General features: G+C 45.4%; 1 pseudogene; it reads left to right on the plus strand.

Moving 5' to 3' along the window:
- The first annotated feature begins 17742 nt into the window (after positions 1 to 17742).
- Positions 17743 to 20337, plus strand: LOC147722631 (arf-GAP with coiled-coil, ANK repeat and PH domain-containing protein 2 pseudogene; annotated as a pseudogene).
- The last annotated feature ends 3248 nt before the right edge of the window (positions 20338 to 23585 follow it).

The raw sequence follows: 23585 nt of genomic DNA on the forward strand, positions 1-23585 counted from the left end.
TTCAACCTTTCCTTCAATGTATGGACCTGACTGATCTACTGGCAAGGAGGTGCCAAGCATGCACTCCTCGTCCTCCCCTCTCAGGCACTGTCAATAGGTGTTTTCACTGAAAAACGTATCACTCAAAAGAAATTGTGAGGGTGCTGTATCTCTCCTTTCACTTCCTTCCCAATTTGTGGTATCCACACTCTGTTGTGCTTTGCTCCCGTAATTTGGCATAGGTGCAAGGGGTAACTGGTTTTGTATTACCTGCTGCAGTGACTTCCAAGGCACCTCATTCTGCGTCTGTGGATTCAAATCATTATTTTGCACATTACCATTTTGCACAGCCTTACACTCGTTCTTCCAGTGCCCCAACTTGCCACACCCATGACAAGGGAACTTTTTCTTTGCTTCCTCTCTATTGAATTTTCCCCTTGGCTTTCCTCCATTACCATCACCCTGATTCTGGTCATTATTTATTTGGCTTAACTAAAGCTCTTGTTGCTCTGCTAATTTTACGTGTGCCCGCATTACTTTTTCTTTTAACTCTTTATGTTTATTATTGAGCACATCTTCGTAATATTTAGCATATTTAAGGATTTCATCAATCGGCTTGGTCTGCCAACAAATTTTATGGTCCTTAATCCATTGTGAAATTTCTGGCCTTAATCCTGATACAAATGGATAAATGAAATGCGTCATGTCCTTCATATCAATGTTGTCCAAACCAGTATACTGTTTAAACACTTGTAATAATCGTTCATAGTATGCATGCACCGATTCATCTTTATTCTGCGTGGTTCTATCTATTCTAGTCCATTCTGTCTCTTTTGCAGGCACCTTCCCTTTGAGGTAGAGTATTACCTGGTTGTACTTCTATAACTTCTTCGGAAGGGGCCCCTGTCTTTGGGTCTCTAGGATACTCGTCACTAGGCCCATCAACAGCAATTTTACATTCAGTCCGCAAATCTACATGAACCACAATGTCAAATAATCCATCTATATCTTTTAAAAGACATTTTGAAACTTTCAAAAATCTCTCGACTTGTCTGTACCATTCTACAGGTTTCTCACGAAGTTTTGGGAAAACATTTGTAAATGATAAAATATCCTGTCAGGACCATGGGACATGTACATAACTTCCACCTGGTACCTCTCACATAGGACATCATTTTTCCACTTTTTCTGTCTCTTTTAATACATATTCAGTAGCAAGTTGTTTTGATCCGGCCGCGGAAGAGTAGAGTCTAGGTGGACAGGCGGGGAGTTGTCAGCCATATAATGCTGACGTGAAGGTTTTCCCCCACCGCGTGTCCAGGAAACGGGTAACAGGATAAACCTAATCCTGAGGTGAAGGCTTCCCTTTCCTTGTGCTTAGGAAGCCAGTTGGAATGTAAACCGAATTCCTTAACCCTCAGAGATAAGAGGGTGTGCACCTGAGTTTTCCAGTGCAGCGATTCCAAGTTGGTAAACGCTCAAGAGAAAATATTTTTCATCCTAGTTTAGTAGGTTCCTTAGGGTGTGCCTCCATCTAGGTGAGAATAAACTATTGGTCCTGAGGAATGCCGAGTCGAATACGACTCATAAGCTGAAACATGTCGACCGTTTTTTTAGACATTGGGTTCAAATTTACATAACCCTCAAGTGTCCGATTTTTTCGCTTTGTTTTTAACTGAGTTCGAATCACCCCTCTATTAAAAGTTTTGGTTGAGGGAGTGGTCTATACTCATTTTAATTTGCACTTAATGTTCTGCATCATTGCACATACTAAAAACTGGATTCCGATGAGGACAAGTGGCTACCTACCCTGTGTGGGTGCTTGAGGTTTCCTTTTTCCTCACTGTGAATACACAACCTTGATTTTGACACAGTCAATGTTTGTTTAGTACACTTACTGGTGGTGGTGGTGATGATAGGTTGTCTCACTCCTTCTACCTTTTTGTGTTCTATTTGTATTATAGTTGGAGATACTCTCTAGTTGTTTTTGATAAATTATTCCAAGGGGTGTGAGAGTAATCTGATTTTCCCTTTCTCTCTTGTTGTTTGAGTATTTCTATCTTTTCTAGACAATCTGTCTCTTTTGCAGGCACCTTCCCTTTTAGGTAGAGTATTGCCTGGTTGTACTTCTTCATTACTTCTTCGGAAGGGGCCCCTGTCTTTGGGTCTCTAGGGTACTCTTCACTAGGCCAATCAACAGCAATTTTACATTCAGTCCACAAATCTACAGGAACCACTATGTCAAATAATCCATCTAAATCTTTTAAAATACATTTTGAAACTTTCACAAATCTCTCGACTTGTCTGTACCATTCTACAGGTTTCTCCCGAAGTTTTGGGATATCATTTGTAAATAATAAAATATCCTGTCGGGACCATGGGACATGCACATAACCTCCACTTGGTACCTCTCTCATAGGACATCATTTTCCCACTTTTTCTGTCTCTTTTAATACGTAGCCAGTTATCAGAAGTGGAAACGGACACTAGTTACACCTTATGACCATTGGTATAAGGGATAAAGATCAGAGTAGCCTCAAAAAACTCTATGTTTTGTGTTGGAAGAAGGTGCGGTATATCTGGTTCGTCCGCCACACATCAGAGTTGTGGCAGTTATCATTGGCTACTCCGAAGTGAATGTGCCAGCCTCACCCGAGGCACCTCTGGTCTAGGGTGCAGTGTCCAGAGATTTGAAGTGAAAAAAGAGTGCAAATTAAAGTGTGCAAAAAAGGAAAAAATGGTTAAAACGGGAAAAAACAGCCCGAAAGTTCTTTAATGGGGGTTGTTTCTACCACATTAAAAATTGAGTGGTACGATGTTAGACCGAGTTACTAGGTCTGATAGTATAAATTCAAAAAATACGTCGACATGTTTCAGCTCCGTTAGGCCAGGAAGGGTCTGCGGAGCTTTCGTCAGGACTCACAAACATAGATATATAGTACTTACACTATTTGTGTAGTCTTATTTGGCGTGCAAACACTCTTATTTTGGTTACACAATTGGGGAAATTTTCCTTCTTAATCTGAAATGAGACGAAACAATAACGTCCATATATAACATGCACACACACACCTAATTTCATTTTAGGTATTGCATTATTTTCTCATAATTTGGTTTAAGTAGCATTTTTTATTGATACCAAAACACATTCAATATTTTTGGAAGGCAAAGGGGAGTGAAGATGATAAACCTGTGTTACCACTAAGGTTAAATAGGAATTCAAGGCAAGAGTCAATAAAACACGCTAGGGTTAATATTACATAGCCTGTTTCAGAGTTGCATCGTAGCGCTAATCAATATAGCAGGAACGGGGCGAGCTAGCGCTATAAGCAGTGCGTGCCTGTTTTGTTAAAACGCTGCATGGTTGTTACGTAGCGCTTGTGGGGCAGAGCGGACAAGACATTTTACAATTAGTTAAGGACGCTGTGCATTGCTGGTTTAGAAAGATGGGTTCGCCTACCTGTAGCCAAAAGAGTTTTTGCTTCTCCGGGGTCTCGCTAAACTGACACTGAGAAGATCAGAGCTGTTTAGAGAGGGGGGACTCTGTTAGTTAAAAAGAGAGTGGCTTGTCTTACCAGAGTATCTGAAGATCTTGTTTGTACCGGCGCCATTACCCGCGTGTATGGAGAATTCCGCCTTGTGCTGACTCTGCCCCGGGGTGTGGCTTGGCTTGAGAGCATTGGGATTTTTAAAGCTGCCTAGAGCGTCACGTCGGACGTTCTCAGATGCTGCATATTTTTTCTTGGGTTTCAGTATAACGCGTCTCTGATAACTTTATTGAGACACAAGGCTGTGTTTTCATTGTGCGTTGTTTCAATACATCAAGATACATCAAGATACCTGCGTTTTTTATGGGTTTCAGTATATCACGTCTCTGATAACTTTATTGAGACACAAAGCTGTACTTTCATTGTAAGTCGTTTTAATACATCAAGATAACTTGAGTTCTTCAATAGGCAAAACGGTGCCAGGGAATAGCATCGTTCAACCCCTGTTCACAGGTTTTGAGGCGGTCCACCCACCTCTGTTCTTTTTCGAACAGACGGCGCTCGCAATTGGCACTTTTGTCAGTGAGCATTTCCAGTACTGTCCAGTGTCCAGCGAACATAAAAGCAACATTCGATTAAAGAAAAACACCACAAGACTTTGTGCCCACTTCATCGAGATGGGTCACTCATGTGAAGAACTTCACTGGACAGTACTGGAAATGCTCACTGACAAAAGTGCCAATTGCGAGCGCCGTCTGTTCGAAAAAGAACAGAGGTGGGTGGACCGCCTCAAAACCTGTGAACAGGGGTTGAACGATGCTATTCCCTGGCACCGTTTTGCCTATTGAAGAACTCAAGTTATCTTGATGTATTAAAACGACTTACAATGAAAGTACAGCTTTGTGTCTCAATAAAGTTATCAGAGACGTGATATACTGAAACCCATAAAAAACGCAGGTATCTTGATGTATCTTGATGTATTGAAACAACGTACAATGAAAACACAGCCTTGTGTCTCAATAAAGTTATCAGAGACGCGTTATACTGAAACCCAAGAAAAAATATGCAGCATCTGAGAACGTCCGACGTGACGCTCTAGGCAGCTTTAAAAATCCCAATGCTCTCAAGCCAAGCCACACCCCGGGGCAGAGTCAGCACAAGGCGGAATTCTCCATACACGCGGGTAATGGCGCCGGTACAAACAAGATCTTCAGATACTCTGGTAAGACAAGCCACTCTCTTTTTAACTAACAGAGTCCCCCCTCTCTAAACAGCTCTGATCTTCTCAGTGTCAGTTTAGCGAGACCCCGGAGAAGCAAAAACTCTTTTGGCTACAGGTAGGCGAACCCATCTTTCTAAACCAGCAATGCACAGCGTCCTTAACTAATTGTAAAATGTCTTGTCCGCTCTGCCCCACAAGCGCTACGTAACAACCATGCAGCGTTTTAACAAAACAGGCACGCACTGCTTATAGCGCTAGCTCGCCCCGTTCCTGCTATATTGATTAGCGCTACGATGCAACTCTGAAACAGGCTATGTAATATTAACCCTAGCGTGTTTTATTGACTCTTGCCTTGAATTCCTATTTAACCTTAGTGGTAACACAGGTTTATCATCTTCACTCCCCTTTGCCTTCCAAAAATATTGAATGTGTTTTGGTATCAATAAAAAATGCTACTTAAACCAAATTATGAGAAAATAATGCAATACCTAAAATGAAATTAGGTGTGTGTGTGCATGTTATATATGGACGTTATTGTTTCGTCTCATTTCAGATTAAGAAGGAAAATTTCCCCAATTGTGTAACCAAAATAAGAGTGTTTGCACGCCAAATAAGACTACACAAATAGTGTAAGTACTATATATCTATGTTTGTGAGTCCTGACGAAAGCTCCGCAGACCCTTCCTGGCCTAACGGAGCTGAAACATGTCGACGTATTTTTTGAATTTATACTATCAGACCTAGTAACTCGGTCTAACATCGTACCACTCAATTTTTAATGTGGTAGAAACAACCCCCATTAAAGAACTTTCGGGCTGTTTTTTCCCGTTTTAACCATTTTTTCCTTTTTTGCACACTTTACTTTGCACTCTTTTTTCACTTCAAATCTCTGGACACTGCACCCTAGACCAGAGGTGCCTCGGGTGAGGCTGGCACATTCACTTCGGAGTAGCCAATGATAACTGCCACAACTCTGATGTGGGGCGGACGAACCAGATATACCGCACCTTCTTCCAACACAAAACATAGAGTTTTTTGAGGCTACTCTGATCTTTATCCCTTATACCAATGGTCATAAGGTGTAACTAGTGTCCGTTTCCACTTCTGATAACTGGCAACTAACCTTGGGGAACGAAACGGAGACCTCGATCCCTCATCCCTCTTTTTTGATTACTTACTCTTTTAATACGTATTCAGAAGCAAGTTGTTTTGATCGAACCAATTCTTTTTTCTTTGTCCATCTAGTTTTCCATTTTTCTGCTTCACCCCATTTCTGCAATAATGTCATTAGCTCCTTGATTTGTACCTTTTTACCTGATACATTCATGTTTTCTAGATCTTTGTCAGAAAATTGAACGCAATATGGTTTCTGTAATACTTTAGATTTGCCAATGTCAATTCCAATGCTAGCTTTTGTGTCCATTAATTTAGCATGAAACACTTTTGTGTTTCTAATAATGCTTTTACATATAAATAATAATTCATCTTCACTGAATGTATTAAATCTGTCCAATCCCACATTTCCAGCCATCATTTTCTCTAATTCAACTCTTAATTTAAATATATCCAATAGCTTTGGCTGTGACTTTGGTTTCTCTATTTCTCGTGTCCATCTGTCTATTTCTTCTGGGGTTACTACTGTGGTACTTCTCGTACCTGAGGATGTCTCCATTTGTACTTCTCTCGAATTTAGAGGAGTGTTTTTTCTGTTCGAGCTACTCTCTGGTGCTCTTATTGGCAAATCCATCAAGGATATTACTGACCCACATTCACTTGCCTGATCGTCTAATATTAAGGGTTCTGTTCTTGGCTGTACTACCAGTGTAGTCAAAACTGGAGTTTTTAGGACTAGTTTGTTTGTCTCTGTACAAAGGAAAAACTGGGCCAATAGTTACTGGAATTGTCAGGGCTTCGGGACTTGTATTCAATTGGGAAATTTTCTGAATCAACTCACTTCTCTGTTTATTTAATGCTTCTCTTTCCCTGTCTTGTAATACCTTTTCTAATGAAGTGTCATGTATCACTTTCGGAACCAAAGGCGGTTTCAGAAAGGGAGCATTTGGTTTTACTGTACTTCAAGTCAAGTCAAGTCATAAAATTTATATAGCGCACTACATACCCAGAGGGTTTCAAGGCGCTTGGGAAGGGGAGGATGATTATTTGTCAAAAATCCACGTTTTAAGCTGTTTTCTGAACGCTAGGTGATTCTGGGTGAGGCGAAGGTAAGCGGGGAGTGAGTTCCATGTTCTGGCAGCCAGGTATGAAAAGGATCTGCCTCCCATGGTGGTCCTGTTGATGCGAGGTACAGTGGCGAGGGCTTGGCTGGAAGAGCGAAGTTGGCGGGAGGGGGTGTAGAAGGACAGTCGAGAGTTGAGGCAATCTGGTCCGATGTCGTAGAGTGATTTGTGTGCGTGGGTAAGCAGACGGAAAGTAATCCTCTTATTGACGGGTAGCCAGTGGAGGTCCTTGAGGTGACCAGAGATGTGTTCGTTGCGTGGGATGTCTAATATGAGTCTGGCTGAGGCGTTTTGGATTCGTTGTAGTTTCTTCTGGAGTTTAGCGGTGGTACCTGCGTAGAGGGTGTTTCCGTAGTCCAGTCGGCTCGTGACCAGGGCATGGGTGACTGTTTTCCTTGTTTCGGTGGGGATCCAGCGAAAAGTTTTTCTGAGCATGCGAAGAATGTTAAAGCAGGAAGAGGATACGGCGCTGACTTGTCTGTTCATAGAGAGTGAAGAATCCAGGATGACGCCAAGGTTCCGTGCGTGGTCTGTCGGGATGGGTGCATTTCCGAGGGCTTCCGGCCACCAGGAGTCGTCCCATGCAGAGGGGGATTTACCTAAGATGAGGACTTCTGTTTTGTCTGAGTTCAGTTTCAGACGGCTTTGTTTCATCCATTCGGCGACTTCTTTCATTCCTTCGTGTAGGTTAGTTTTGGCGGTGCTGGGGTCCTTGGTGAGAGATAGGATCAGTTGAGTGTCATCCGCGTAAGAGATGATGTTGAGGTTGTGTTGGCGGGCGATGGTCGCGAGGGGGCTCATGTATACGTTGAAGAGGGTGGGGCTGAGTGAAGATCCTTGTGGTACGCCGCAGATGATTTCAGAGGCTTCGGACTTGAATGGTGGGAGGCGGACTCTCTGGGTTCTTCCGGTGAGGAACGAGGTGATCCATTCCAGTGCCATTCCTTGGATTCCGATGTTTCTGAGGCGTTGTAAAAGGGTGCTGTGGCAGACTGTGTCGAAGGCTGCAGAGAGGTCGAGGAGGATGAGGGCGACTGTGTCTCCATTGTCCAGTAGGGTTCGAATGTCGTCTGTTGCTGCGATGAGGGCGGTCTCAGTGCTGTGTTTGGCTCGGAAGCCAGATTGTGAGGGGTCGAGTGATTTGTTGGCTTCGAGGAAGGCGGCGAGCTGGTTGTTGACAGCTTTCTCGATGACTTTGGCCGGGAATGGAAGAAGCGAGATGGGGCGGTAGTTTTTGAGTTCGGTGGGGTCTGCTGTTGGTTTTTTCAGAAGGGCGGTGAGTTCAGCGTGTTTCCAGTCTTCTGGGAAGGTAGCGGAGTTGAAGGAACAGTTGATGACGTCTCGGAGGTGCGGAGCTATGACGGAGTCTGCTTTGTTGAAGATGTGGTGAGGGCATGGGTCTGTGGGGGATCCAGAGTGGATGGAATTCATCAGGCGGATGGTGTCCTCAGTGGAGATTGGGTTCCAGGCGTTAAGGGTGTTAACGAGGGGAAGATGGTCGGCTGATGGTAGGGTGGGTTGGCTTCCGGGTTGGTTGTCAAAGCTGTTGTGGATGTCAGCAATCTTGTTGTGGAAAAAAGAGGCTAGGGAATCGCAGAGGGTTTGAGAGGGGGTGATGTCGTTGGAGTTGGCCGAGGCGTTGGAAAATTCCTTGACGATGTTGAAAAGTTCCTTGCTGTTGTGGGCGTTGTTGTCAAGTCGATCCTTGAATGCTGTTTTCTTGGCTTTTCGGATCAGTTGGTGGTGAGTACGGATGGCGCTTTTGAAGGCGTCTTTGGTGTTGGTGGATGGGTCTTTTTTCCAGGCCTTTTCAAGGGAGCGGCACAGTTTCTTGGAATTCTTGAGGTCATCGTTGAACCATGAGGCCTTCTTGATGCCAGGTTTGTGTTGACGTTTTTTCAGTGGTGCTAAGGTGTCGGCGGTGTTGGATAGCCAGAGGGTGAGGTTGGAGGCGGCTTCGTTGGCGTTAGAAGAGAGGGCTGGGGAGGTTTGGAGGAGTGATGTGGAGATTTGGTCGGTGGTGATCTTGTTCCAGTTTCTTTGTAGAGTTGGTTGGAGGTGGATGGTGGGTTTCGGCTTGTTGTAGGTGAAGTGAACGCAGCTGTGGTCAGTCCAGAGGAGATTCGTAGTGTGTCTGAAGGAGACATGGTTGCTAGAGGTGAAAATGGGGTCGAGTGTGTGACCTGCGATGTGGGTGGGTGAAGTGACTAGTTGTTTAAGTCCGAGGTTGGCGAGGTTGTCCAAGAGGGTGGCGGTGTTGCGGTCGTTGATCTTTTCAAGGTGAAAGTTGAGGTCTCCCAGAAGGATGTAGTCTTTGGAGGGGAGCGCGTGTGGGGTGATGAAGTCCGTGATGTCTTCACTGAATTTTGCGCGGGGTCCTGGTGGTCTGTAGAGGAGGGTGCCTCTGAGTGTGGTTTTGGGGTCGATGTGGATCTGGAAGTGAAGGTGTTCGGAGTTAGCGAGGTTGTCGTCAGAGCTGGTTGAGATGCGGATTGATTTCTTATGGACGATAGCGATTCCTCCTCCTGTATGGTCGGTGCGGTCCTTGCGTGTGATCTTATATTCATCAGGGATAGCGATGGCGATGTCAGGGGCGGAGGAAGCGTTCATCCATGTTTCCGTTAGGAAGGCGACGTCAGGAGAGATGGTGTCTAGTAGGTTCCAAAGGTCAATGGTGTGCCTGTGGACCGAGCGAGTGTTGAGAAGGATGCATTCTAGGTGGTTGGGGTCGGTAATCTGTGTTGTGGTCGCAGCGGAGATGTTGTCGGTGCCGCTAAATTTGCAGGAGAGGCAGGAGAACGGTCCATGAATGCTTCCAGGAGCGGCTTGGACGCAGTTGGGGGCGCGACCGGGGTTAAGGGCTAGGAGGGAGGCGGCATCGTAGGTAGCGCGAGGGGCAGGGGGTCTGGCGCTGGGCGCGGTCCAGGCGCGGACGGGCGAAGACGGGCTTACCTTTGGCGCACCTTCGGCGTGTACGTAGCGCGTGGACGCTGCGCGTGGGGGCATTGGCCATAAATGGATGGTGGGGGGGAGGGGCGAGGGCGCTTCAGCTGGGAGGCGGGGCGGGCAAAGGACGACGACAACAACAACAAAATGGAGGTGGGGGGGTCAGGGCGGCAGGAGCGCTAGGGGGCAAACGAATGCTGAAGAGATAAGGCGGCGAGGTGAACACACAATGAGCAACAGAGTCACGCTAGCACAAACGCACTTAGAATCGGCAAATCGGTAAATACAATAATTAAAATGCCAAAGCGGCAGTTCCAGCAAGCAGCGTAATGAGGGCACACAGCAGGCAGTAATTGTAAATGCAGACCAGGTCAGGGCGTAAGCGCTGCAGAAACGATACCTCAGCAGCAGCAGCAGGGGAGCGACCAACATGAACTTTCTCCATTGTTTCATTAATTTTTCTCTTGTATCTTTTGGAAATTGAGGATGAAATCTACTCCAATAACCATTACTTCTAGGTATATCTCGTTGAAAAGCCTCAGTTTTGCATTCCTCCAATGCCTCGTACTGTGTTAACCTTGGTCTAGGATCTAATTCATTCATGCGAGTTCTCAGAGTATGCAAAAACCTGCCAATAAATGTACCATTTTCTGTAAATGCTAAAACACCATCATCTTGTGTGTACTCCATCCAGTTTTCTAACCACACACAAGTGTGATAGCCCCTTTCTAACATCATGTATGATGCGGAAGTATTTGCAGGTGGAATAATAATCCCTTCTCTTGTTATAATTACTTTATCTTTTTTGAAATATTTCTTTATTCTTTTAACAAATGACATTTTTCTCTTTTCTCCGTACATTTTAAAGGGTCTTCCTCTTATTTGCTGTTCTCTTGCAAACCCTAAATATTTCCTATCAGGTCTGTTTCTGTCAAGTGGACCTATATGCGACATATATTTTTACCGGATTTTGAAATTTTCTGTTACACTCAATTGTTTACCTCAAGTGCTTCCAATTCCAGTGCGTTTCTTATTTTTCTTTAACCAATCAACTATGTTGTTTCAAATACCAATAGCCAATGATTATGCGGCTTTTCTCATGAGACTGGTTCTCATGCTCTTGTGCTCACCCCTCCTTTACAATTATTACCTCAGCTACACACCCTCTGTCTCAACCAATACCTGCGGCTCTGAGTGACGTCAGCGCAGCTCCGCGACTGACTCCCTCCTTTGCAAGGTAATATTAACACTTAATTTCTTTTACTTCTATTGCAGAATTTTATTGTTTAACAATGTAAAAACATTTGCCACTGTACATGAGTGATTAATTCAAAGGAAAGTTACATTTCATTCACTACGAGTAAATCCCTTCCGCTTACTCTTTATATACTACGAATAGATCCCTTCCGTCTACCCCTCATGCAAGCAGCAGAGAACCTGCTACTCCTTCAGACTTATCTACTCTGGGATATACTAAGGCCAAAGTTTCACCAGTGAACCCCTTTGCCCTCAATCAAGCTCAGACGAACCTGCTACTCCTTCCGTGTGACCCTTTCTAGGTGATATCACACAAAAAAGTTTTGCTAGCGAACTCTTTGCTATCATTTATTCACACACTCACACAGAAAAACCCTAAATAGTGCTTCTGGTTCTACCTAACCATGCACTAATTTCCTCTAGGTAAGTGACCTCACTGCAGTGTGGTTATATCGGTGGGTAGGTTTTTGGAGTATTCAGAAATTTAGGCGCTCAACTTCTTACGGTATGGTTTTGACTTATTCGTGGTACCGAGGTAGGTGCTTCTTGGTCAGAGGAAAACCTTAACCTCTGTAGAAAGAAGTGGATAAACCACCCCCTTCTTGTGTTAATTTGGCAAAGAAACCAGAGCACACTATATTTTTTCTTTATTTTTCTTTTTTCAAAGTATCTTCTTCATCAAGTTTTCATTCATTCAGGATAGATCACACCAAATGAATATTTTTAAAAGGATTTTATTTGTGAACAGTGTCCACTTCTCAGAAATCACTGTATCAATCACTTAAGCCTACACGTGTTTCATCACAGCATGTGGCTGTGACTCATCAGGGCTGATCAAATGATCAAAAACGCGTGGTCGGGGAGCCGGTGATAATTCCAACCCGGTCCTTGTCGGGTAGTTTGTAAGGCACAATAGGTGATTAAGTTTGCCGTCAGGAAACTTTTTTTCGGTGCGCAAATATTCTTAAATAATTTCAGGCCGTATGCAGCCAAGGTCCAGCCTGTAAAGCTTCTGTCTCCGAGTGCTTCTGTCTTCCCGCACTCGGAGACAGAAGCTTTAGCTGCTAGGTAGGAGAAGGATCTACCTCCCATGGTGCTTTTGTTGATGCGAGGTACAGTGGCAAGGGCTTGGGTGGAGGATCGAAGCTGACGGGAGGGGGTGTAGAAGGACAGTCGTGTGTTGAGGCATTCGGGTCCCAGATCGTAGAGTGCTTTGTGTGCGTGGGTTAGGAGGCGGAAAGTAATCCTCTTATTGACGGGGAGCCAGTGGAGGTTTTTCAGGTGACCAGAGATGTGTTCTTTGCGCGGGATGTCTAGTATGAGCCTGGCTGAAGCGTTCTGGATGCGTTGGAGTTTTTTCTGGAGTTTAGCGGTGGTACCGGCGTATAGGGTGTTTCCGTAGTCCAGGCGGCTCGTGATCAGTGCGTGGGTGACCATTTTTCTAGTTTCGGTGGGGATCCAGCGAAAAGTTTTTTTGAGCATGCGAAGGATGTTGAAGCAAGATGACGAAACGGCGTTGACTTGTCTGGTCATCGAGAGTGAGGAGTCTAGGATGACGCCCAGGATCCGTGCGTGGTCCGTCGGGATGGGTGCTTTTACAAGGGCCTCTGGCCACCAAGAATCATCCCAGGCGGAGGGGGAGGTGCCTAGGATGAGGACTTCTGTTTTGTCTGAGTTAAGTTTCAGCCGGCTGTGCTTCATCCACTCGGCTACTTCTTTCATTCCTTCGTGTAAGTTGGTTTTGGCGGTGTTAGGGTCTTTGGTGAGTGAGAGGATCAGTTGAGTGTCATCAGCGTAGGAGATGATGTTGAGGTTGTGTTGGCGTGCGATGGTCGCGAGGGGGCTCATGTATACGTTGAAGAGGGTGGGACTGAGTGAGGACCCTTGGGGTACGCCGCAGATGACTTCAGAGGCCTCTGACTTGAATGGAGGGAGGCGGACTCTCTGGGTTCTTCCGGTGAGGAAAGAGGTGATCCATTCCAATGCAATTCCTTGGATTCCGACGTTTCTGAGGCGCTGTAGAAGGGTGCTATGACAGACTGTGTCGAAGGCTGCGGAGAGGTCGAGGAGGATGAGGGCGACTGTGTCTCCATTGTCCAGTAGAGTTCGAATGTCGTCTGTTGCTGCGATGAGTGCTGTCTCAGTGCTGTGTTTGGCTCGGAATCCGGACTGTGAGGAGTCGAGGGATTTGTTGGTTTCGAGGAAGGCGGCGAGCTGGTTGTTGACAGCTTTCTCGATGACTTTGGTCGGGAATGGAAGAAGCGAGATGGGGCGGTAGTTTTTGAGTTCGGTGGGGTCAGCTGTGGGTTTCTTCAGAAGGGCGCTGAGTTCGGCGTGTTTCCAGCTTTCTGGGAATGTGGCGGAGTTGAGGGAGCAGTTGATGACGTCGCGGAGATGGGGTGCGATAATGGAGCTTGCTTTGTTGAAGATGTGATGAGGGCATGGGTCTGTAGGGGATCCTGAGTGGATGGAGTTCATCAGGCGAATGGTGTGCTCAGTGGAGATTGGGTTCCAGTCGTTAAGGATGTTTAAGGGGGGTGAAGGTCCTGCAGAGGATTGGGTGGGTTGGTCTCCGGGTCGGATGTCGAAACTGTTGTGGATGTCTGCGATTTTGTTGTGGAAGAAGGAAGCTAGAGAGTCGCAGAGGGCTTGGGAGGGGGTGATGTCGTTGGAGTTGGCTGATGGGTTGGTAAATTCTTTGACGATGTTGAATAATTCCTTGCTGTTGTGGGCGTTGGTATCTAGTCGGTCTTTGAATGCGGCTTTCTTGGCAGACCGGATTAGTTGGTGGTGTATGCGGGTGGCGTTTTTGAAGGCATCCCTGGTGCTGGTGTTTGGGTCTTTTTTCCAGGCCTTCTCGAGGGTGCGACAGAGTTTCTTCGATTTCTTAAGATCATCGTTGAACCAGGAGGCGTTTTTGCTGCCTAGTTTCATTTGTCATTTTTTCAGCGGTGCTAGGATGTCGGCACTGTTGGATAGCCATTGGGTGAGGTTAATGGCTGCTTGGTCGGGGTTTGAGGAGTTGGCGGGGGGGTTGAGAAGAAGCGATGAGGAGATCTGGTCGATGGTGATTTTGTTCCAGTTTCTTCGCAGGGTGGGTTGAGGATGGTTGTGGATGGTGGTCTTATTGTAGGTAAAGTGAACGCAGCTGTGGTCTGTCCAATGAAGAGCTGTGGTGTGACTGAATGAGACATGTTTGCTGGAGGTGAAGATAGGGTCGAGTGTGTGACCTGCAATGTGGGTGGGGGTGGTGACAAGTTGTTTAAGCCCGAGGTTGGCGAGATTGTCCAGAAGCGTAGTGGCGCTGCTGTCAGTGCTCTTTTCCAGGTGAAAGTTGAGGTCTCCCAGTAGAATGTATTCCTCGGAGGGGAGGGCGTGTGGGGTGATGAAGTCAGTGATGTCATCACTGAATTGTGCCCGGGGTCCTGGAGGCCGGTAGAGGAGGGTGCCCCTGAGTGTGGTCTTGGGGTCGGTGTGGATCTGGAAGTGGAGGTGTTCGGCGCTGGCAAGGTTGACGTCTGAGCTGGTTGAGATGCGGATGGAGTTCTTGTGGACGATAGCGATGCCTCCTCCTGTGTGCTTGATGCGGTCCTTACGGATGATCTTGTATCCTTCCGGGATAGCAATGGTGATGTCTGGGGCTGAAGAGGCATTCATCCAAGTTTCTGTTAGGAAGGCGACGTCCGGTGAGATGGTGTCTAGTAGATTCCAGAGGTCGATGGCGTGTCTGTGGACCGAGCGGGTATTGAGCAGGATGCATTTTAGGTGGTTGGAGTCCGGTCTCTGTTTGGTGTTGGTGGATGAGGAGTTGGTTTTGGTGCCGTCTAACTTGCAGGAGTTGCAAGAGAAGGGTCCATGGGTGTGTCCAGGAGCGGCTTGGAAGCAGTTGAGGGAACGGCCGGGGTTTAGGGCTAATAGGGTGGTGGCATCGTAAGTAATGCGAGTGGGCTGGGCAATACGGGAACCAGGGGGTCTGGCGCTGGGCGCGGTCCAGGCGCGGACGGGCGTAGACGGGCTTACCTTTGGCGCACCTTCGGCGCGAATGGGGCGTGGCCGCTGCACGTGAACGCTGCGTGTGGGGGCAATGGTCATAAATGGATGGTGGAGGGGGGGGAGCGTGGGAGGGGCAGCAGCTGGGAGGCGGTAGCAGGGAGGAGGGGCGGCCCAGGGAGCACCAACACAAACAAAATGGAGGGTCAAAGTGAAAGTGAGGCAGGGGCAGCAAATGGAATCAAAGCGCCTACAGTAAACCAAAGGCTGATCCAGGTCAGTTGAAATCTCTTCAAAACGAGTTACAGTGTGAAGCAAACACAGCGCTCTCACAGATAACATGCAGCGCTATACAGAGCGAGCAGCAATGAACACACCCAGCGCTATACAAAACGAGCTAGGATGAAATGCACACACAGCGCTATAACAGAACACACACAGCGCTAGCAACGATACCCAAATGCGGTCAGTAGCAGTTTCAAAGCGTGGGACCAGGGAGTGAGGGAGGGAGCGACCGTTCTGGAGCAAGTCCGGGCGGTTTATTGTTAGTAAAACACATATGCAAGCTTCTTCTGGATACCCAAATCTTTATGTGAAATGCGATATTAATAAAACAAACATGTTGATTAATACATTAACGTTATGTCGAGAGGGCTGATAACAAGCAAGTCAAATTACATGCGAATCCTTTCTCCATCAATATCTATTGATTGTTGTTATGATTTGCATTTTACATTTTGATTATTTGTTTTTCTTTATTTGCTGTATTATTGGTTTGTATAGTGTTTTTCATTTTCCAATATAAAATGGGGGATGTGTAGTATGTAAGTAATATTCATATTTGATGACACTATATCTTTAAAGAATGTTTTATGTGTTAAGTTCTTATTCTCATTTGATGTGTTCTGGAATGGTTACGTTCCGTGGAATATTGCCTCAGACCTCGACATGTGTAGTCGTGGGTTTTCTCTCTCCTTCTCAAATAAAACCCCTAACTTTAATTTACAATATGCTAATTGGATCTCTAGTTCATTTTCTTACATTTAACTAAGAGATCCATTACTACATTGTGCTTCTCCAGACGCTCTTAAAATATACTGCCCACCAGTATGGATGACATGTGATTCCTACACCTTGTAATCTTCATTGGCTTATGTGACATTCCCTGTAGACTGATTTACATACTTGCCTGATCGTTTGTCTCTGTATAATGTGTGTGTGATGTAAAGTACTGTGACACCCTACACTAATATGAGTAGAGATATACAACAAATGAAATGCATAAGAGAGAGTGGCTACGGAGAGATGAGGGGCACTGGAAGAGGGTTTTAGTGAGGAAGTCTGAGGAGGAGGTCAATAGGGTGCTACGGAGAGATGAGGGGCGCTGGTGGACAGTGGCAGTGAGGGAATCTGAGGAAGAGATCAATAGGGGGGGCTACGGAGAGATGAGGGGCGCTGGAGGAGGGTGGCAGTGAAGGGATCCAAGGAGGAGGTCATGAGGGAGAGCCCGAGAAGTGTCACTTGCCTGATACTCTAACATCAGAAACATTCTCTTTCCATCAAGGGGACATTACATGAAAAAGAAAACTTTTTGAGAGTGAGAACATTTAGAGAGAGATTTGAAAGGAAAATAATGAGCTTTACTGGCCCTTCCTTGTAAGACTTAGGAGAGATAAAGGAGGGCCCTGAAGCAGGCCTGCAAAGACATATAAGTGACAAATCTGGCCCGCCGTGGCCCACCCAAATGCACACTTGGCTCACCCTAATAAAAATTCCTGGAGCTGGGCCTGGATACAATTAAGATGTGTGCTTATGTGTTCCTTTGAATTTAATGTGATGTTCTCTGGCGATGTATTAGTCTATACTGCTGTTCCTCGTGTACAAAACGTGGCCATGGACCCATACCTGCTGACTGCAGACCTCACTCACTCTTAATGGTTTCTCTTTCCAAGGCCCCCGGATGGAGCCAGTGTGAAAGAAAAAAATAAATGTCCCTAAAGTAAAAACTGTCAATCAAGAGCTGTATTGATCTATTGATTTTTGGACATTATAAACATCATGTTTTACAGAATCCACAGTCCTAATTAAGGCATCTGTGAGGTGCTAATAATCTGTAACACGTTCAATAGTATAGTAGTTTAGCACACAGGTATCCCTTATTGGCAAAGACTCTGGGGAGCAGGAGTGTCTGTGCTTGCAGAAACCTTCCTTTAAAATGGACCTTTGTGACCAGACAATGGAAAAAAAAGGTTTGCCTATGTACAGAAAAATTATTAAAGACCACTACCTCCAATGATAAATTGCCTTGTTGCTGAAAATGCAAATACATTGGTGGAACCCTGCTGAGGACAACAATCTGATTCTATATTCTGTGTCTATGATGCTCAGACTCTTGCATTGTTGTCCATTGTCTATGTCTATGTGTGTATCTAGGAGACTGGAGTGTCTGCCAGAAGGGACCGTGTTCAGAAGTGGAGGAAGCGCCGAGGGCTGAGAGCTGCGCAGCGGTGAAGCAGGCTGAAGAGTGACAGACTTCAACTGCTGTGCTCAGACACCCTTATCCGCTGCTGCCTCCTTATTCCTGCCCTCACCTTGATCGCCCGGGAGGGGCTGAGGCGACAGCATGAAGGGGGCTGTTGATTTCGAGGAGTGCTTGAAGGACTCTCCCCGTTTCAGAGCCGCTTTGAAGGAGGTTGAAGGTGATGTGACGGGACTGGAAGTGAAACTTGATAAGCTTGTTAAGCTATGTAGTGGCATGATTGATGCAGGCAAGGCCTTTTGTGCTGCCAACAAGCAATTTATGAATGGCATGCGGGACCTGGCACAGTATTCGAGCAAGGATGTGGTGATTGAGTCTAGCTTGACCAAGTTTTCAGACTGCCTCCAAGAAATGATCAATTATCACACAATCCTGTTTGACGAAGCTCAGAGATCCATTCAAACACAGCTCCAGATATTTATTCAGGACGATCTTCGAAAATTCAAAGATGCAAAGAAGCAGTTTGATAAGGTCAGCAAAGAAAAAGAAAATGCTCTAGTTAAACATGCCCAAGTTCAAAGAACAAAACTGCACGAGGTGGAGGAGGCAACAAACACCTTAATCGCAAAAAGAAAGTGCTTCCAGCACATAGCTTTGGACAACGTCCTTCAAATCAGTGTTCTTCAGTCAGGGCGGAGGACTGAAATTTTAAAATCGATGTTGTCCTTCATGAAGGCACATCTCGGCTTCTTCCACCAGGGCTACGATCTCTTCAGTGAACTTGAACCGCACATGGAAGAGCTTGGTTCACAGCTGGATCGGCTTGATGTGGATGCAGCAAAGCAGAAGAGGGACATGGAACAAAAACACTCTACTATTCAGCAGGAGGATTTCACCAACGATGATCTCGGACTTCAATACAATGTTGATACTGCTAATGGCATTGTAGTGGAAGGATATCTCTTTAAAAGGGCCACTAATGCCTTTAAAACGTGGAACAGGCGCTGGTTCTCAATACAAAACAACCAACTGATATATCAGAAAAAAATGAAGGAGAACCCCACAGTGGTTGTTGAAGATTTACGGCTCTGCACAGTTAAAGACTTTGAAGACATAGAAAGACGTTTCTGCTTTGAAGTAGTCACACCATCAAAGAGCCGCATGCTACAGGCTGACTCAGAAAAGCTGCGACAGGCATGGATTAAAGCTGTCCAAACCGGAATTGCTGCAGCATATAGAGAAAAGAGTGATGAGACGGAGAAGCTGGATAAGAAATCTCCACCTTCCACAGGAAGTCTGGACTCTGGCAGCAAGGCGGAAGAAAAATCAGTTCAAGGTGAAAGTGCCTTACAGCGGATCCAGTGTACCGCTGGAAACTCGGTCTGCTGCGATTGTGGTCTGGCGGATCCGCAATGGGCCAGCATCAACCTTGGAATCATCCTGTGCATTGAGTGTTCTGGGATACACAGTAGCCTTGGTGTGCACATTTCAAAAGTAAGGTCATTAACGTTAGATGCATGGGAGCCTGAAGTACTAAAGCTGATGTGTGAACTGGGAAATCAAGTTATTAATCGAATATATGAAGCTAAATTGAAAACCCTTGGAGTAAAGAAGCCAGACAATGAAAGTCCAAGAGTGGAAAAGGAGGCATATATCAGAGCAAAGTACATGGAAAAGAGGTTTGTGAACCAGGACTGCGTTGCTTCACACCCTCCTGATGGACAGAAAAGGCCTTATTCCCAGTGCAAGAACGAAGACCTCAGTGGTTCTGAGAAGTCCCTAGCATCACAGGATCACTTCTCAACATCTGCCAGAAGTTCAGTGAAAAGCAACGACAGTGTATTCCACTTCAGTTCAGAAGGCATTCGAGAACTTCTTGCCTCTATTGTATCCTCAAACCGTTTGCATCAACCAGTCCTAGAAGTCGAGAATCCAGATTCTTCAGTATTTCAGGATTCGAAAAAGTTTCATCCAGGGCTGCACCTTTATCGAGCTGCGCTTGAGAAAAGCCTTCCTGATATGGCAAAAGCATTGGCACATGGCGCAGATGTTAACTGGGTGAATGCAGAGGAAAACAACGCAACACCCCTCATTCAGGCTGTGCATGGGGGCTCTTTGGTCACTTGTGAGTTCCTGCTGCAGAATGGTGCCAATGTTAATCACATGGACCTGCATGGCAGAGGACCCCTGCATCATGCAACTGTTTTAGGGCACACCGGGCAAGTCTGCTTATTTCTGAAGCGTGGGGCAAATCAGCACACCAAAGATGAAGAAGGAAAATGCCCCTTGACTATTGCACTTGAAGCTGCAAATGCTGATATTGTAACCCTGTTGCGAGTGGCAAGAATGAATGAGGAGATGCGGGAATCTGAAGGACTATATGGACAGCCAGGTGACGAGACCTACCAGGACGTAATCCGTGATTTTTCACACATGGCATCTGTAGTATTCCATTCTGTGCTCCACTCTCTCTTTAACCATGTACCTTCCTTTCCTATGTTCCATTCAGAATTGTTTTGATTCTATTGCCTGGGGATTCTTAGGGACCCTTGGGAATGTAATATTCTATTGAGATCAGTTACATCTCTGCACCTGTTCGTGGTGGTTGTGTAAGCTGTCTTCCTGGATTAAACTGATTCAACCATCAAGAAGTCTCTTCTATTTACTACAGCATCCAATAATCCTGAGAAATTAAACCGTTTCCAGATGTCAAATACACCAAAGTTTTCAAAGATGTAGAGGAGAAAAGTGCACCCTTGTCCTCACCCACACCTGGTGCTTCCTGAGTAAAGTGCCTGGTCCCTGGCTCATTGCCTGACTTGGGAACATTAGTTTAAGAACCGAACAGTCTGGAACCTCCAACAGCATTTGATTGACACCATGAATATAGGGTCCTTTATATACAGAACGACACCACAGGGCACCAGAAATATGGATACCTCAGCAGCCAGTCTAGCAAAGTGCTCCTTGGTTTAAATGTATCAAGTTACCACATTTTCCTACTGTCCATGTATTTCACCTTGTGGTACCTCAGCGGAAGGATACACAGATTTGAAGTCTTCTCATTGTAAATCCCAAGTGAAGCAGATGCCATGCTATGTAGTATATGTCAATTCTGGCGTCTGTTTTCCATGTAAAACACACACCAGTGCATGTTCTAAAATTGTTTATACTGTTATTCTAGGCGGCAGCTTTTGAATATCTAATTGTAGTTTTCATGTCGTAGTCAACAATGACTAGCTTGCCATTTCTTTTTCTTAGCTTCAATAATAGAGGTATCAGTTTTAAAAGATACATTTGGCACATGGTTAAATGGGCACCATGTCTCATTCTCGTTTATGAATTTATTTACCCATTTTTTTAATTCTTTAATATTGTGAACGGTATGCAAAGTACGAGGTTTTCAGAATCCTTGCTAGCACCTTACTTGGATATAATGAATGTAATTCTTGGAACCAAATCAAGAAATTGCCAGGTGCATGTATATCCAAATAGTGCAAATTCAATTGAGTCACTTATCAGGTGCACATACATTCTAGTTCATCTGTACAGTGCTCACACAGTGGGATTATTGTGACGTACTCGATTTTTCCAAAAACATTGCACTCCATGCACCTTCTCTTGAAGCATCTCTAGCAGCAACAGCCTTTCTTCGTACCAATGTCATTTTGTTTGCCCATTAATGCAAGTCAAGTATTACACAAAAAATGTAAATAAATTAGAACTGATTTTTACCATTTTTAAAAAGGTATAGCAATGTTCTTCCAACTCGAAGGGAAATGTTATGCAAACAAATGTATGTAAATAGTTTACTTCTTGAAGAGACCGAAATAAATAAAAACTTTTTGTTTTGAAAAATTAATTTCCGAAAATAATATTAATTTATTAAGTTCAAATTGGTAATTATGAGCCTTTAAGTGGTATACAATTTGCAAAGAGTGGCGAGTTTCCTGTTGATTTCTACACTTTTAAGGCATAGTTAAATTCACTGCATGAATTTGGGGGTGGTCAATATGCCCCTCATTTAGAAGAAAATGATGCAGCGTCGCGCCGCAAGCCATTTTGCTGCGCAGAGCTGCATAATTTTCAAAGCATATGGATGCATTGTGTTGACAACAATGCAATGCATGCGTGTGCTTTCCCCTACGCTGGCACACAATTGGCTGCCATGTGCCAGCGCAGGCACCCTTGTGTCATTTTTCAGGGATGCCTGCATAGTGGGGATGATTGTTTTTGTGCAGGAAGCCCAAAAACAATCAGTGATGACATGTCCTCTTTCTATGCATGCTGTAGAATACAGCATGCATAGAAAGAGAAAAGAACGAGGAGAAATAAAAGTATTTCTCCTCTTGCACCACTCCTACCCCTTCCCTTGTGAGGCATAGGATTCTGACGCATTCCCAGCTTTTAAAAACATTGTAAATCTAGGAATATGTCAAGTTGCATGGATGTTGCGTTGGAACATCCACAACAACACCCATGGAATGCCCCTTTCATCCGGAGTAATGTGTGAAAGGAACTCATATTTACAAGGTCATGAAAAATCACAGTGGGTAACTTTACGTGGCTTGTATATATGGGAAGGCACACTGTGCCGCCGGTGTGTTAAAAAAAGTGACGCACCAGTGGCGCAATGGCCTTGTAAAGGAGGCCCTATGTTTGCAGTGTCTTGTGGATTCTACATTGAAATCTTAATCATGTGTCTTCCCTTTTAGGAAAGAAAGCTTTGCAAGTAAAGAATATTCATCTCAGTTTTATTTAACCCCTCCCATGCTTGTGACGGAACCGCTCCGTCACAAGCCACGGGTGAGCTGTGCTTGTGAAGGAACGGTTCCGTCACCGCCCGCTCGCCGCGCCTGCGCGGTGCTGATTTTGCTCCGGCGCTGACGCTTTAATGGGCGGGCGGGTTCGTGACGGAACCGTTCCGTCACAAGCACAGCTCACCCGCGAGCCGTGACGGAGCGGTTTTGTCACAGTATGGAGCCGCCGCGCGGCCGCCCCACCCCCTTAGCGCTGCGGCGGAATAGCCGCCGCAGCGAAGGGGTTAAAAAAAATTATATCTGAAGAACCTATGATCAAGCCAAATGTGGTATTCAGAATGCATCCACTCACACAAAAAACCCTACTGCCGCAAACACCTTTGTGCACATGTACATGTAGGATTACGCGCCGTGTACACGGTGGCCAAGCTAAGTGGGCATCACAGGCTGAATGCAGGAAGGATACAAGGATTTTTTAGCACTCACTCCAGGAAACATAGGGCCTCATTTATAAGCCCATTGTGGTGCCAGTGCACCACTATTTTAGAAGCACGAGTGGTGCAGAGTGCCTGCCCATATTTACAAGGCTGCATAAAGTCACCCTGCATGACTTTTCATGACGTAAATATGGGACCATTTTACTCATTACTCTGAGTGAAAAGGGCGTTTCATGGGTGCTGCTGCGGGTGTTCCCAAGCAACATCATGGAACCTGACACATTCACAGATTGACAAAATGTTTTAAACCTGGGAATGCGTCAGAATCCTATGACTCCCCAGGGGTGGAGCATAAGTGGCACAAAGAGGAGAAATACTTTTGTTTCTCCTCGTTTGTTGCTCTTTTTATGTGTTTTGCATTCTGCAGCAAACATAGAGGACCATCTCACCTTTAATGATTTTTTATATGCAGGGAGGTGTCCCTTCTTGCACATAAACAATCATCGCTACAACGCAGGCACCCTTCCACCATGGTGTCAGGGTGTCTAAGTTGGTGTATGGCTGCTGTTTGTGCACTAGTGCCAGAGAGAGGGACAGGAATGTGCAGAATCTTGTAGATACAATGCATTTCTGCCCTTTTATTTTGACTCATAGCAGCACTGCAGGAATACTTGCTATGCTGCTGTGCATCAAAATTTAGTAAATGAGGCCCTAAGGAAAGTTTTTGAGCTAATGCCCCCCACTTATACCGGAAAATTGCATCCTTCCTTCTATCAGTAATTTGGCTCCG

This window comes from Lissotriton vulgaris, chromosome 4_1 (assembly GCF_964263255.1).
Source record: "Lissotriton vulgaris chromosome 4_1, aLisVul1.2, whole genome shotgun sequence".
NCBI lineage: Eukaryota > Metazoa > Chordata > Amphibia > Caudata > Salamandridae > Lissotriton > Lissotriton vulgaris.